At 49.5% G+C, this 15,799-nt stretch overlaps 1 long non-coding RNA gene across 1 annotated transcript; it reads left to right on the plus strand.

Moving 5' to 3' along the window:
• Positions 1-6,985: 6,985 nt before the first annotated feature.
• LOC120223441 lies at positions 6,986-8,452 on the plus strand. The gene is made up of 2 exons (XR_005526294.1): positions 6,986-7,100; positions 7,698-8,452. It is a non-coding gene; the product is annotated as an uncharacterized LOC120223441 (long non-coding RNA).
• Positions 8,453-15,799: the final 7,347 nt, after the last annotated feature.

The raw sequence follows: 15,799 nt of genomic DNA on the forward strand, positions 1-15,799 counted from the left end.
GGGGCCGGGGGTTCACGGAGGACGGGGCGGTGTGGGGGACGGGAATGAGGGCATGGGGGTGCGAAGGGCGCGGGGACACGGGACAGAGGTCAGGCGGTGTCCAAGGGACAGTGTGGTGCGGAGGACACGGGATGCAGGGCCATGGGGGTGCGGAGGTGCAGAGGACGGGAGCAGGGGTATTGGTGGGTGGGGAAGGGGCAGGAGAAGCTGAGGGCCGGAGACTCGGGTTGCTTGAGGGACAGAGGCTGCAGAGCCAGGGGGACGCGGGAAATGTGGAGGTGTGGGGTAGTGGAGACGCAGAGGCCTGGGGGATGTGGACACGGTTACACGGGGGCGTAGCGATGGAGGCAGTGGAAGGCACAGGGTCTATGGGTTGGGGGGACAGTGAGACACAGGCAACAGAGGACTCAGGGGCAGGAACTGGGGTACACCAGGGGAATGTGGGGAAACGCTGGAGGATGGGATGCAGCCTGGTCTTGTGGAGCCAGCCCCCTAGAAAACAATGCAACCAGAAGGAATGGGGCTCAAAGTGGAGGAAAAGAAGAGGAGGTTTGGGAGAGAGACTCGGGTGGTCGGTGATGATGGTGGGTGAGGGGCCGGAGTGGGCGTGTGGGCCTTGCCATGGAAGTGAGGCCAAGGAGGGTCTCAGAAGCACATGGCTTCCTCCTGGAGCACCAGGGTCTGCCCGGGCTGCCAGGTGTGTGGACGGCAGAGGCGCCGGGTGGGGGCTTCCACTGAAGGCAGGATGAAGATGGAGAGAAGTCTCGGGGCGCCTGGGTGGCTTAGTCGGTTAAGCGTCCGACTTTCGCTTAGGTCATGATCTCGCGGTTCGTGGGTTCGAGCCCCGCGTAGGGCTCTGTGCTGACTGCCAGCTCAGAGCCTGGAGCCTGTTTCAGTCTGTGACTCCCTCTCTCTCTGACCCTCCCCTGCTCACGCTGTCTCTCTCTCTCTCTCCTAGAAATAATAATAAAAAAAAAAAAAGATGGAGAGAAGTCGCTCGGCAAATGGGCAGGACGCGCTGGACGGGTTAGGAGAGGTGCACAGTGCAGGTCTTCCACGTGCACTGCGGACTTGAGTGCTGGCGTCTGCGTGTGGCTCCCACGCAGCTGATGGTGAACGTTGCCCCACTCAGCTCACGTTCTTGCCTGTGCCACTCTGACCCTCCCTCTGCCCTGCCGCAGGCCTGACCCTTTCCCTTTATCCCTTCCTCTAACTGTTCCAGTTTTTTGTTGCTGTGTAACTAACCCCCCCACCATGAGTGATGTGAAACAAGATCTCGTTACTGTGTTCGCAGATTCTGTGGGTCAGGAATTCAGACACAGGGCCCGTGGGACGGCTTTTCTCTGCTTTGCGATGTGATGGGAAGATGGGAAGGGCTGGGGTGACTGTAATGGCTGCAGTCATCGGGAGAGGGCTGCGCCTTGGTGTTGGTGCCTTGACAGACATGGCTGAGCTAAGCCAGCCCCGTTAACCAGAGCATCTGGATGTGGTCACTTCCAGGAGGTGGCCCCTGGGCTCCAGCTAAGGGGGCAAAACGCCTGATGGGTCACCACCCACTAGTTCTGCCACATGCTGTCACAGGCCACCCAGGTTTGAGCGGAGGGTACATGGGCCCCACCTCACCCTGGACACGTTTTGTGGGAAGTTGCAGCTTTGGTATAACAGGCACACTGTCCTTCTGTTCTTTTAGTTTAATGTTGGGGCACAGGATCAAGCTGGCTCTCTGTCGCCCACCCTGTGGACAGCGCCCCCACCTTCAAACCTTCTCACCTGCCACATCTCATTCTTGCCCCTTCCCTCCTCCAGCTCACCTTCCACCGTTAAATCATCTGCATGCTCACTGAAACATTTCAGCCTGTGTATTTTAAACATAGCATAGTAGAGAATGGTCATAGGAACCAAGATCTGGGATATAGCTGAGTTAGTATTGCTGGAGTATTGTTTCTTTGTGGCCCCTCAGCAGACAAGGCAAAGAAGTACATGGGTTTACCAGTTGCATATACGTGACCCTCTTAATATTTCTCTGTGCCGCCAACTGTGCCTACACTAAGCTAAACTGACGTCTCCCACTACCATCCGTTATCCCGTGGCCCATCCTCCCCTCGGTCACCTGTAACCTCCCCCTCAGCGGTGACACAACACCGGCTTCCCGCCACCCGCTAGCCATGTACTTAGTCGCTCTATTCCAGCGCGTGGGGAACAGCTTGGTCAACTAGAGCCCAGGGCTCGTGTGCAGGTACTCTGCCCCAAGTCTGACACTCCTGCCCCTTCGGTGAGGGCGCTTCACACGTCTGTAACAGTGTCGGCAACCCTTCCTGGGATCCCCAACGTCCAAAATTATTTCCCTTCATTTTCAAACATTAGGTTTACTCTTTATGTTGTGTCCCGTGCACATTGACAAATCTACCATTACAGCATCATGTACAGAACAGTGTCAACGCCCTCTGCATCGTGTGCTCCCCCCCCCATTCATCGCATCTGCCCCACTCTGTGCCCCTGGAAGACACTGATCTTCTTTTATTGTTTTTATTATTTTTTCGATATTTATTCATTTTTGAGAGAGAGAGAGTGCGAGTGGGGCAGGGGTAGAGACAGAGGGAAACACAGAATCTGAAGCAGGCTCCAGGCTCTGAGCTGTTAACACAGAGCCCGATGTGGGGCTCAAACCCGTAAGCAGTAAGATCATGATCTGAGCTGAAGTCAGACGCTCAGCCGACTGAATCACCCAGGTGCCCCAGACACTGATCTTCTTACCGTCTCCTTACTTTTCCCCTTCTCAGAATGTCATATAGTTGGAATCATACACTATAGCCTTTTCTAACTGACTTCTCTCACTTGGCCATGTGCATTTATGGTTCATCTATGTCTTTTTGTGTTTTGGTAACTACTTTCTTTTTAATCTCTGAATAATATCCCATTGTATGAATGTACCACAGTTTAGCCATTCACCTTTGAAAGACATCTTGATCGTTCTTTGCCCCCAGTTTTTGGCCATCAGGAATAAAGCTGCTATAGACATTTCTGTGCAGGTTTTTGTGTGGACATAGTTTTTAACTCAATTAGATAAATACCTGGGAGTGTAATTACTGGATCATATAGCAAGACTATGTTTGAGGGGTGCCTGGGTGGCTCAGTTGGTTAAGTTTCCAACTCGATTTCAGCTCAGGTCATGATCCCAGGGTCATCAGATTGAGCCCCGAGTCTGGCTCCGCACTGAGCGTGGAGCCTGCTTAAGATTCTCTCTCTCTCTCTCTCTCTCTCTGTCTCACACACAAGAAAGAAAGAAAGAAAGAAAGAAAGAAAGAAAGAAAGAAAGAAAGAAAGAAAGAAAGAAATGAAGAAAAAGAAAGAAAAAATCTTTACAAAGACCATGTAGAGCTTTGAAGAAACTGCCAAATGTCTTCTAACATGGCTGCATCAATCTGCATTCCCTCCAGCAATGAATGAGACGTCTGTTGTTCCACATCCTTGTCAGCGTTTGGTGTTGTTAGTTTCCTGGATTTTAGTCATTATATTGATATCTTATTATTTTAATTTGTAACTCCCTAATGATATATGATGCTGAGTATCTTTTCACATTTTTATTTGCCATCTATACATATTTGGTGAGGTGTCCAGATCTCTTTCCCATTTTTAAATTTTCTTGTTGATTTTTGAGAGTTCCTTGTGTATTTTAGATACAGCCCTAAATTTGATATATGTTTTAGGAATACTTTCTTCTAATCCCTGGCTTGTCCTTTTCACTGTCTTACTAGTATATTTAAAATTTTAAAATTTTAATGAAGTCCAGCTTAACAGTTTTTTCAGTCATGGATTTGCTTATTTAAAAAATCATTGCCAAATCCTAGCTGACTTAGATTTTCTCCTATGTTATCCCCTGGAAGTTTAAGACTTCTTTACAATTTGTATTTAAGTCTATGACCAATATTTTAACTAATTTTAGTCTGTGTCTAGATTCATTGTTTTGCTTATGGATGTTCATTTTTACCACCACCATTTGTCAGAAAGACTATCTTTCTCCCTTGTGTTGCCTTTGTTCCTTTGTCAAAGTTCTATATTTGTATGGTTCTATTTCAAGTTGTCTTTTTTTTTTAAATGTTTTTATTTATTTCTGAGAGAGAGAGAGAGAGAGAGCGCGAGCATGAGCAGGGGAGGAGCAGAGAGAGAGGGAGACACAGAATCTGAAACAGGGTCCAAGCTCTGAGCTGTCAGCACAGAGACCGACGCAGGGCTCGAACCCACGAACTGTGAGATCATGACCTGAGCCAAAGTCGATGCTCAACAGACTGAGCCACCCAGGCTCCCCAACACCAGGCTGTCTTGATTACTGTAGGTTTCTAGGAAGTCATATACTGTCAGTCCTCCAATCTTGTTACTCTTTTCAGTATGGCATGTCAATTCCTGGCGTTTGACTTTTCATATAAGCTTTAGTGTCACTTTGTCAACATCTACAAAATAACTTGCTAGCATTTAAATTGGAATGACATTGAATGTATAGATCAAGCTGGGAGGAAATGACATCTTAAAAATACTGAGTTCCTGTCAATGAGCATGGAATCTCCATTTATGTTGAACTTTGAGTTCTTTCATCATCATTTTGTAGCTTTCCTCACGTAGGTCTTGTACATATTTTATTAGATTTATACCTAAATGTTTCATTTTTCAGTGCTAATGTAAATGGTATTGTGCTTTATTCATTCATTCATTCATTCATTCATTCATTCATTATTTTAGGGAGAGAGAAAGAGAGCAAGCAGGGAAGAAGGGCAGAGGGATAGAGAGAGAATCCTAAGCAGGCTCCACGCTCAGCCCAGAGCCCTACTTGGGGCTCTATCTGAAGACCCTGGGATCATGACCTGAGCTGAAATCAAGAGTCAGTGCTCAACCGACTGAGCCATCCAGGTTTCTTAATGTTACTGTGCTTTAAATGTCAGATTTCCATAGCTCATTGCTGATATATAGGAAAGCAATTGACTTTTGTATATTAACTTTGTATCCTGCAACCTCACAGCAATTGATATTAGTTCCAGAAATCTTGTTGTTGTTGTTGTTGTTGTTAATTCTTCAGGTTTTCTGCATAAACAGTTATGTCATCTGTGAACAAAGATAGTTTTATTTTTTCCTTCCCAATCTGTACATATTTTATTTACTTTTCTTGTTTTATTCCATATCGTAGATTCCCAGTATGATATTCAGTGGCCCTGGTGAGAAGGGACATCCTTGCCTTGTTCCTGATTTTAAGGAGAAAGCGTCTAGTTCCTTACAATTAATAAATGTGTTAACTGTACATTTTTTGGTAGATGGTCTTTAACCAAGTTGAATAAATCCCCTCTATTCCTAGTTAGTTGAGAGTTCTAATCATGAATTTGATTAAAATGCTTTTTCAACATCAATTGATAAGATCATGTTATTTTTCTACCTTAGCCTGTATATGTGATAGATTATATTAGTTGGTTTTTAAAATACTGAAACAGCCTCACACACCTAGAATAAATCTCCACTTGGTTACTAGAATGACTTCTTTTGTGCCGTGTAACTCATCGTTGGATTGGAGTTCCTCATATTTTGTTGACGATTTTTGCTTTTATGCTCATGAGAGATATTTGTTCTGCAATTTTCTTTTCTTTTTATGGCTACTTGGCTATGGTCTTATCAGGGTCATGCTGCCTCAGAATGAATTAAGAAGCATGCTTTCTGTTTCCACTTTCTGGAGAAGACTGCAGAGAATTGGTATCATTTTTTTTTCACTTTAAATATTTGGTACAGATCACCAGTGAAGCCATCTGTGCCTGGTACTTTCTTGTTTGGAATATTATTAATTGTTGATTCATTGTACTCATAAACATAGACCTATTTAGTTTACCTATTTCCCCTTATGTGGGTTTTGGTGGCCTGTGTCTTTCAAGGAATTGGTCCATTTAATCTAAATTATCAAATTTGTGAACATAGAGTTGTTCATAGTATCCCTTTATCATCCCTTTAATAATTTTCCATTTCTAATTGTAGTAATCTCTGTTTTCTCTTTTCAGTTTTTATTAGCCTGGCTAGCAGTTTATCAACTTTATTGACTTTGTCCCCCACATAACCAGCTTTTGGTTTCATTTTTTTTCCCCTCTTGCTTGCTGGTTTCAATTTCATTGATTTCTGCTCTTTTATTATTTCTTTTCTTCTGCTTGCTTTAGGCCTCTTTGCCTCTTTCTCTAGTTTCCTAAAACTGAAGTTCAGATTATTGACTTTAGGTCTTTCTTCCCTTCCTTTTCATTATTTAAAAAAAAAATTAATTTTTTATTTTTGAGAGGAGAAGGAGGGGCATCGAGGGAGACGGATGACACAGAATCTGAAGCAGGTTCCAGGCTCCAAGTGGTCAGCACAGAGCGCGGGGCCGGGGCTGGAACTCACCAACTGTTAGATCGAGACCTGAGCGAAGTCAGATGCTCAGCTGACCCAGGTGCCCAGAGGTCTGTCTGTCTTTCTCATTCGCTTTTAATTCTCTTGGTTTCTCTCCAAGCACTGCTGCGTACCACCACACTTTGGGAAGTTGTGTTTAGCTTTTAATTTAGCTCAAGTTATTTTAAAAATTTCCCTTGGGACTTACTGTTTTCTTCAGGCCCCCCCCCCCCCCACCTGCGCGTCGGCGTCGTCCGCCCCGGGCTGACCCCTCAGCTTCCGGTTACAGCACAACCCTGACAGCGGAGTCCGCCCCCCACCCCCTTGGTTAAAGAGCTTCTTCATTTGAGCTCTTGTCCAATCAGAAATGGATAGGGACCAGTCAGGACCAGAATTCGGGTTAAGGCAGCGCCGCAGCCCCTGGGGTCCCCGAGCGCCTGCGGGGCCGAGGGGCGGAGGGCAGCGACCTGGGGACGGGCTCTTCTCTCCGCGCGCTCCCTGCCCCCGGAGGCGCCACCAGGCGGCGTCGCAGGTCCGTGCGCGGCTCTTGACGAGGGTGCCGGTGGGTGCCCGGCGGGCAGCAGAGGAGCCCCGAACAGTCCGAGCGGGCGGCTCCAGCGGTGTGTGGGCGCGGGCCGCACGCTTCCCGGCGCACCCGGGGCCGGGGCGCCGCGCTCGGGGGGAGACCCTGTGCCCGGGGGCGGCCGCCTGAGGTGAGGTTATCCGGAGGGTTCCTGGGGAGCCCCGGTGGGCTGCCATCCCGACCCTCCAGACCGCAGGAGGGGGCGGAGGACGGAAAAGGGGCACGGACTGGGGGCGCAGGGCCAGGTCAGGCCGCGGGGACTGGGCTGGGGGCGCTGTTGTCACGTCGGAACCCGGTGACCGCGTGCGAACTCCCCCCCCTCCGGGAGCCCCAGGTCCCGCGGGGCCGCGCGGGGCTGCGACACTAAGTGTGGGGTCAGATGAGCCCTGCTGTCCGCAGAGCCTTTTGTGGGAGACGCCGAAAGCTTGAGACACGGCGGGGTGGGGGGAGGGCGGTGCTGGGAGGCAGGTGCAGGGACTGGGGCCCCAGGCATTTCCCTCAGGTCTGAGCCGTGGGGAGACTCTTCCTTAAGTCCCCCCAGCAGGAGGGCGGCTCCCGCAAACTTGTCCTGAACCCCACCCTCCTTGCTTGAGATGCCTGGTGGGGTGGAGGCGGGTCCCTAGACCTGTGTGTGGAGGGAGACTTGGGTCGAGGACCTCGAGTCTCTAGCGGGGTGGGGTGGGGGTGGGGGAGCCCCGATGGCATTGCCCCGGGGCTTGTCCCCCAGTTCCAGACGGCCCTTTCTTGGAAACCCTCCTAAACATGCTTGGAGGATGGAGACGGTGCAGCTGCCTGGCGCGGAGGCGGAGTTCATCCTGGTCCAGTATAATCGCCCTAACGTCTCTGCTGGGGCAGAGGCTGCGTCCAGCAGAGAAATGTCCGGTCCCCTCTATCCAAGCCTCCTCTCTGGGAACCCTCCTTTGCGCGGGTGAGGCCTGGCCCTCTGCAGACCCTCTGTGGGCGACATCTGGCTGCCGCTCTTGCTGGGGGAAGTGAACGGATGGTTCTTGCTGCTGGTGGAGCCTTTGCTTCCTAACCCTCCGACTGGGCCAACAGATGTCTGCTCCTTAGATCAACGCTGCATTGTATTCTGGGCCCCAGGTCCCTTCCTGCCATTCCCCTCCAAGTTACTGTTCACCACATTACTGCTGATGCAAAGTGCACAAGCCTTTTAGCATCTCCGACGGGAAAGAGTTTTACTCCAGCGGGGGTTAGGACGGCTGCCCGGGAAGCATGCCTTCACAGGGCAAAAAATGCTCTGGAGAAGGAGCAGTTTTTACAGGATTATATACTGTTTTAACACCGTGTACAAGTTCAGAAAATGGCAGGTCTTCGTCCAGGCAGGAATCACGGTTAGAACATCAAGAATTACAGGAAGCAGGAGGTCACTGCCTCAAGTGATGTGGGAGCAAAGGCAGAAGGAAATGGCCGGTAGAACTAAATGTCCTTAGAACCTGCAGCCCATGGACAAATGCTCAAGGCGGCAGAGTGAAACGTCCCTCCAGGGAGCTCCCTACTGTCTTCATGCTAATGATTTGCTGGGGGACCAACAGCCTTAGCCTGACGACAGTTAGGCCTCCAGGATCTAGCATATGAAAATCTCACTGGAAACTTCCCCTGCACTTTACCTCCCCCAACTCCCAAATATAAACCAGTCTCTCAGGGTCCTGGGGCAGCTCTTCCTGCCCACAGGTCCTGTCCCCATACTTCAATAAAATCACCTTTTTGCACCAAATAATTTTTCAAGAATTCTTTCTTGGCCATTGGCTCCAGGCCCCACGAACTCCACCATCCACCAAAAAAACCTCAGTAAGGGCAAGGTGGCTTTCCTGTACGTTGCTCATTCCCAAAGCGGGTGTATGATGCATGTGCGGCGGGCCTTAAGTTGTAAGGACACAAGTCTAAACCAGACTGACTCCATAACAGGCTTTAAGTTTCCCCTCTAAACTTGAAGGCCTAAGTTTCAGTTTCCCTGAAACTATCAGGCAGCTACACATTGCCCAAGGCCGAAGAAACTGCCCACCACTTCACTCCACCACACTACCTTGGCAACGCCCGATCAAGAAAGGCCAGCAACTATACATAAATCTCAGCTGCCTAATGTAAAAGTTAACCTAGTCCCCGAAAGAGACTCTAGGCTCGCTCTATGGACGGTTGAATTTAAGGGTATCCTGAATGTTGTAATTGGATCCTGCCAAAAGTAACAGATACTCTGGATAACATGTATGGTTAAACCCGCTGTCAATAATGTTGTATAATTATGATTGGATCACTGTTTCCATGCCACAATTTCTGTAACTCCCCCATCACAAACCCCATAAAAACCCTACTCTGCCTTTGTTCGGGGCTCACAGAAAGGATCCACTGCGATGGTAAAGTCTGAGAGCCCGAGCTCGAGCCCGTAATAAAGCCCTTTGCCTTTGCATCCGTGACTCGGTCTCCCCGGTGGTCTCTGGTCGTTGAGGATACTGCAGTCTGGGTATAACAAAATCAGGCTTTGGGTCTGAACAAAGTTTACGGACAGCCATGGCTGACTTATAGATTGGAAATGGCTTTCCTTGTATCTCAGGCCTTTAGAAAATGTTTCCTCTGGTCATTAACCAAGGCATTGAAACAGAAGTTACAATGTTAGTTTTTATTTATTTGTTTATTTATTTTTTTAAGTAGGCTTCACGCCCAGTGTAGACCTCAACTCAGCATAAAGAAGCTCAGATTCTAGAACAGCATTCAAAATGCCCAAGTTTGAATGTAAAATTTTCTAATATCCAGTGTTCAGGAGAAATTCTCATTTGGGAATTAAGCCTTTCTCTCAGTAAGTGAAGCCTCAAAGAAGTTGAACTAAAATTCCTAAATTCAAATCCAAAAAGGTTCTAAGCACTAGGACAGGGGGATGTCCTTGGGGAAAAACAGAATTTTATCATTAAAAACAAGGGATTCTGTTGCTTTGCTTTGTTGCTCTGTTTCCGATTACCAGCCCACGTGACTTCCCGAGCTGCGGGGCAGGCGGGGTGGGTCCCTTGGCAGCTGGGATGGATTCCTGTCCCCAGAACCTGCCCAGACACAGCGCCTTTGTGTCACTGGCGCTGCAGGTTGGCAGTAAGACTTGGGTACTGGCTCCAGGCGCCAGGGGCACAACGGTTGTTTATTTGTTTTTAAATCTTTCCCCTGGTCTCTGTAGCTCTGCCCTCTGGGGGCCTAAGGCGGGGTGGGGGAGGGGTGGCACCCGGGCCTCAGCACTCCAGCGGAGGGGGATCTTTCAGCTTCAAGCAACACACCCACAGTCTCCTTTAAAAGGACGCAGAGGAGCAGGATTTTCACAGGACCAGACCTGCACTCACACAAAGAAGCAGATCACTCCGCTTCCCAAAGATTTGGGGTGGGGGGAGACCCAGGGCCCCCAGGAGGAGAGACTGGGGGCAGCCCGAGGAGAAAGGGGACAGAGAAGGAAATGCCACGCTTGGTTCAGATGGTGAAACAGCACAGGAGTGTGTGTGTGTGTGTGTGTGTGTGTGTGTGCGCGCGCGCGCGCGCGCGCACGCGCTTACAGTCTCCCCTTAAGCAGAGACCATACCTTTTCTTTTTTTATGTCTTTATTTTCAAGAAACAGAGAGTGCACTGGGGAGGGTCAGAGAGAGAGGGAGACACAGGATCTGAAGCAGCTCCAGGCTCTGAGCTGTCAGCACAACCCGAAGCGGGGCTGAACCCATGGACATGACATCATGACCTGAGCTGAAGTCAGCCGCTTAACCGACTGATCCCCCCAGGCGCCCCTAAAAAGGGAATGATTTTTGCAGCAAGCTGTCAGGCTCTTCAGACATGACCCCGCTATGTGAGTTCACTGCAAAGGGTCTGCCTGATGGATCTCCGAACGGATCGGAGACCCTCTGCAGCTTGATCGTAATATGCATGCAGTGGGTGCCGAGAGCTGATCCGGATCGACTGTGGCTGGGTCTCAGCTTCACGCCGACAGACTGACTTCCCACCCCCCGTGTTATCTGTTTGTTGTGTCACTTATCTCATGTTCTGCTCTGTGTGCTGCGTAGGAGGCCAAGTTAATCACGCGGTAGAATGTCACTGAGTTTGGAATCCTGAACCCGATTTAGGACTGAAGGAAGCTGACGCTGGGGAAAGCCACACCGTGTGTGCGCCTGCCCTGTGTGCTGGACTCTGCGGCTCCCCAGCACTCCAGTGGGGAGAGGCCGAGGCCGGGAAGGACCCCGCCCCGCGCCCACGCCCTGGCAGGATTGGAGGGGTTGGATGGAGGCCGTGCCATCAGTGGACCCCATGGAATGGCAGCAGTGGAAGGGACTTTAAAAAGAACAACCGGGCTTACTGACTGAGGCTGACTGACTGAGTCAGCGTGTCAGATGGACCCATAACACCAAAAAAAAAAAAAAAAAAAAAAAAAAAAGCACGATTGGGGCACCTGGGTGGCTCAGTCGGTTGAGCGTCCGGCTTTGGCTTAGGTCATGATCTCAGGGTTAGTGGGTTCGAGCCCCGCGTCGTGCTCTGTGCTGACAGCTCAGGGCCCGGAGCCTGTTTCAGAATCTGTGTCTCCCTCTCTCTCTGCTCCTCCCCCGCTCATGCTCTCTCTCTCTCAGAAATAAATTAAAAAAATTTTTTTTAATTAAAAAGAAAGCACAATTAACATAATTAAAAAGACCAGCCCTGAGCGGCAGGGAAGGACTGTAAGGAACCAAATTTGAATATTGGGAGTGTGCTTGTCACTCTTAAAAATAAAAGAGCCAGTCATCTTACTAGCAAAATGAGCTTATTTGGTAATAGCAAAGGGATTGTGATACGGGCGGGAGGGCTGTGGTGAACCGCAGGCAGGTTTGAGAGAGAAGGGAAGTCTGCTGCCGTCAGATTTCAGGGCAAATCGTGCAGGGCTGAGGTGAGCAGACAGTTATTGGCGAACACAAGGCCGAGGTTGGGCAGTGTGTCAGTGGCTGTGAGTGGAGGTCAGCGCGCGCGGTTTCTGGGTTCAGTGCCGACCTTCCCCTTTTCTAAAAGGCAAGTTGCGAAACCAGTGTGAAAAACTTCCTCTCCCATCAAGATGGTTATCTTCCTTCCTCCGGGGCAGGCATGAGCAGTCCCCCTTCTGGGCTTCTCAACTCCATTTTAAATGAGGTTTCCTTTATTTACTTTCACATTTCTCCCTTTTGATCAAGATCTTTCTTGAAAGCATTGTTGATCAAATCAGCTTTTCTGCATTCAGTGGCAGGAAGGACTGTGCCGTGGTGGCAGAGGACGGGTGCACAGGTTGGAGACTGTGGACCCTACAGTCTGTGGAGATTGCCCCCACAAATGCTGAGACAGCATCGCCCTGTTACTGGACAGAGAACCGGTTCCAAACTCAGTGAGGTTCAGCTGCTTGCTGCTTGAAAATCAGCACTCGCGAGGGGAGTGATGTGCGGAAGGAAAGGTTGCTTTATTCAGGAAGTTGGCAACCTGGGAAGAGGGTGGAAAGACCGTCTCCCTGCCAGAGACCTGCTCCAGCTGGTCCAGGGGTCCCTGAAGGATGGACGGTGTCGGCGAGGGAGAGAGTGAGAGAGCCCCGAGATTCTTTCTGATCACCAGGCAGGATCTCTGTCCTGTGGGTTTTGGTGTCTTTATTTATAGGTCAAACGATAACATGACATCAGAAAAAGGAATTTTTACAATGGATACTCTTTGTGATAAGATGCTTTGGAAAGTGTACAGAAGCAGGTTTTACAGAAGTGTTCTTGCAGAACTACCCCGATCATGGTGAGGCTGAGCAAATCTTACAACTAAGGAAATAACAGGGTATTCTTAGTGAAAACCAGGATAACATACATGTTTGTTCTAAGTTAATAACGCTAAGGTTAGGTCATAGGGTAAGTGTATAGATAGGCTAGGAGTCATTCCGTCTGGCTGAGAGAGGACGGATGTTTTTGAGCTGGTTAATAAGTTGTTTGTGGAAACCTTTTTGACTTGATGCTGAATGTGTAAACACCACGGAGGCCCTAAATGTGTCGGCCTTTGTATTTGGGTTATGTTTTAGCTACTCTTATCTATCCTCATCCCAGCCGCCAGTGTAAGGGAGGGTGTTTGTGGAATATAAGCCTTAGGGAAGGGACTGCTATACATATCAGTATAGAAAAGGTATAGATACCAGTTACAAAAGGTATAAGCATCAACTTAAGGTCCTCCCTTATCTGTTCCTTAATGCTAAATTAGGCTCTTTGTCTGGGGCCAGGCTCAGTTGTAACTCTTGTATTCTTAACCCCCTTTATTATCTAAGTCTTGGATCTACAAGGCCCATAGGAAGAGCCTTTTGACAATCATCCACAGTGCTTTCATCTAAAATCTCATTTGAAGAGGCAGGAATATGCTTTTCCTTCTGAGGTGTCTGTGTGGGGAATATCGGTCTGATTTGGAATATTGTGAGGCCTGGTCAGTACCCGCAGGCTCATTTCCAACAGAAGCCAGTAGTAGCAGAAGGAGATACGAGTTTTTCATTTCTCATGGCAGGAGCTGTGCAAACGCTGCCATTTCCTCGCTGTGACTGTCGTCCAGTGAGGCTGGTGCAGCTCCCAGCATCTCCCTCTTCCGGGTGAAGGTGCGGAAAGAGGGAGGGGGGCTGGGTGCAGGAGAAGCAGGTGGCTGGCCAGCAGTCATGTGTGGACATAACATTGGACAGACTTGCTGGCATCTGCGGCAGCTGTTTCCAAATGCAATCAGGCCTTCTCTGCTGGGAGGGTCTGGCCTTCACTCCTCAAGGCCAGAGGTCTGCAGGTCTCAAGTGAAGTAGGTCAGTTCTGCTGCAGGACGACAATATAGGTCCGCAAGGAGCACACATGTGCTTGGAGCAAGTCAACCCCTAAGATGGGCTGCAGTGCTGTTAGGGTCTTATTTGCAGAGGCTTGACGGGCTGCAGGTACAAAGTTCGAAAACAGTTATGCAAAGCAGATTTAAGAGTAACATGACAAATCCGGCTTGTATGTTGGTTCTAAACGAGGAGCCCAGACCTGAAGTCAGGCAGCTAAATAAATCAAGGCCATTGAATGTCTGGGCAGATGGGTTGTTCCCTGACCTTGAACTTCCACTTCTCCAGAAGCATTAATCCTGCATCAGGTGGAACTCGCAATCACACAAACACCTTGCTCATCTAACAGATCATAATTGAGGCTAAATGGCGTCCAAAAGCACTTTGGCCGCTGGGTCCCCTGGTGGCTGTGGGGCTGCTGCTGCTGCGGCAGTGGAGCTAGCTAGTTCTTCCAATGTCAGGGAGAGATTTCTGGGCACGCGTTCATCAGCACTGTTCCAGCCACAGAAGAAAGACGTTCCCTCTGGAAGCAAACAGAGTCAGGCAGGCCTCCACGTATGTGCAGTAAACCAATAGGAAGCCTCTCATTTGTTACAGTTTTAAACAGAGACCATTAAATGTCCTGATAAGTACTGACCTCCAATTTGCCAGCTATCTAAAAATTCGTATACCTCTGGAAAGTGCTGTCTGCCACACACAAAACCAAACTGGGGGAGCGCCGAGGACTCCAGCTACAATCTGGTTATTGATAGATTCATTAGCCACAATTTCCTGATTGATCCTTTTAAGCTATTGGTCAGAGGAGGCCGGATGACACTCTGTGAGGCCATCTCTTCCTAAAGGTGCCTTTTCTAAACACCTTGCAAAGATGTGAAAACTCATTTGTATTTCTCTTGGGTGTGGGGACAGAGATCACACTTTGATAAGGAAACTGCCTGAGGGGCAGAGACGGAGGAACCCGGCTGAGCTGTGCAGCTGTGACCCGGGCGAAGCTGGACCAAGGTCCTGGAGCACCTGGGCACAGTCTCGCCCGTAGGGCGTGCCCGTGGGCTTACCGGAGTGACCAGACGTTATTTCGGGACTAAAGAGAAGTCAGTTGTAGGTACAAACAAGAGGTCTCGGACATTGTGAACAGATTGGAGTTTCTGGTGACAGACCCACCAGTAAGAAAGGTTTTCCCTTTTTGTAACAGATGAGGACATGTGGATAGGAACACGATCATCCCCCTCCCCCTGCTGCCAAAAAGGAGAGAGAAAATAAGACGAGCAGCTAAGTAAGAAAGGGTAGGCAGGCCTGGTCGGGTCACCTGGGGGACCGTGACTCGTCCGATGTCGTCTGCTTCAAATCTGGGAAGTCTTTACCTTCAGGACGCCAGGTGGAGTGCAGAGCCGGGAGGGGCTCGATGCTGCCTTCAGAAGCGTGGTGTGAGCCCGGGAGTCTGTTGCCTGGAGTTTGGTTGGCAGTGCCTGCTAGGGGCCTCTCTGGTGAGGTTGAAGAGAGTCTTTTAGCAGGTGTCTTTTCTGGTGGACAAAATCTCTGGGTTGTAAGACGTGGTGCTTAAGATCTTCATCTCTGTAAAAAATTGCGCTCTCAAAACATGGTTATTTCTAATAGAAGCAGTTAGGCCTGTATAATGTTAAAGCATGTCTCCCTTTATGAGCGGTGGGTCTGAAGAGGCAGGAGCCAGGTGCACTGGGCGTCCTGTGGTATCTCACGGGGTGAGAGACTATGAGCTCTGAAAGGGATAACCCTGAGATTTAGCACTAGTGACAGTGTCTCTGGCCAGGATATTTGGAGACTCTGTGAATTTTGCCAACTGAGTCTAAATGGTGCCATTAGTATGTTTGATTAGCCTTGAGGACTGAGGGTGGCACGCACAGTGAGCGTGTTGTAAGGCTGAACAAGCAGCACAAACTGGTTGGAGAACCCGACTGGCAAGAGTGGGCTCCCGGGGAACCATGAAGTTCAAGGAATGAGCCTTTCCTATAGGACCTTCGCCATGGAGGCAGCGGGCCATCTACAAGGACAACAGATCGCTA

The sequence above is a fragment of the Hyaena hyaena genome, unplaced genomic scaffold, assembly GCF_003009895.1.
Source record: "Hyaena hyaena isolate Hyena2069 unplaced genomic scaffold, ASM300989v1 scaffold_989, whole genome shotgun sequence".
Lineage (NCBI taxonomy): Eukaryota > Metazoa > Chordata > Mammalia > Carnivora > Hyaenidae > Hyaena > Hyaena hyaena.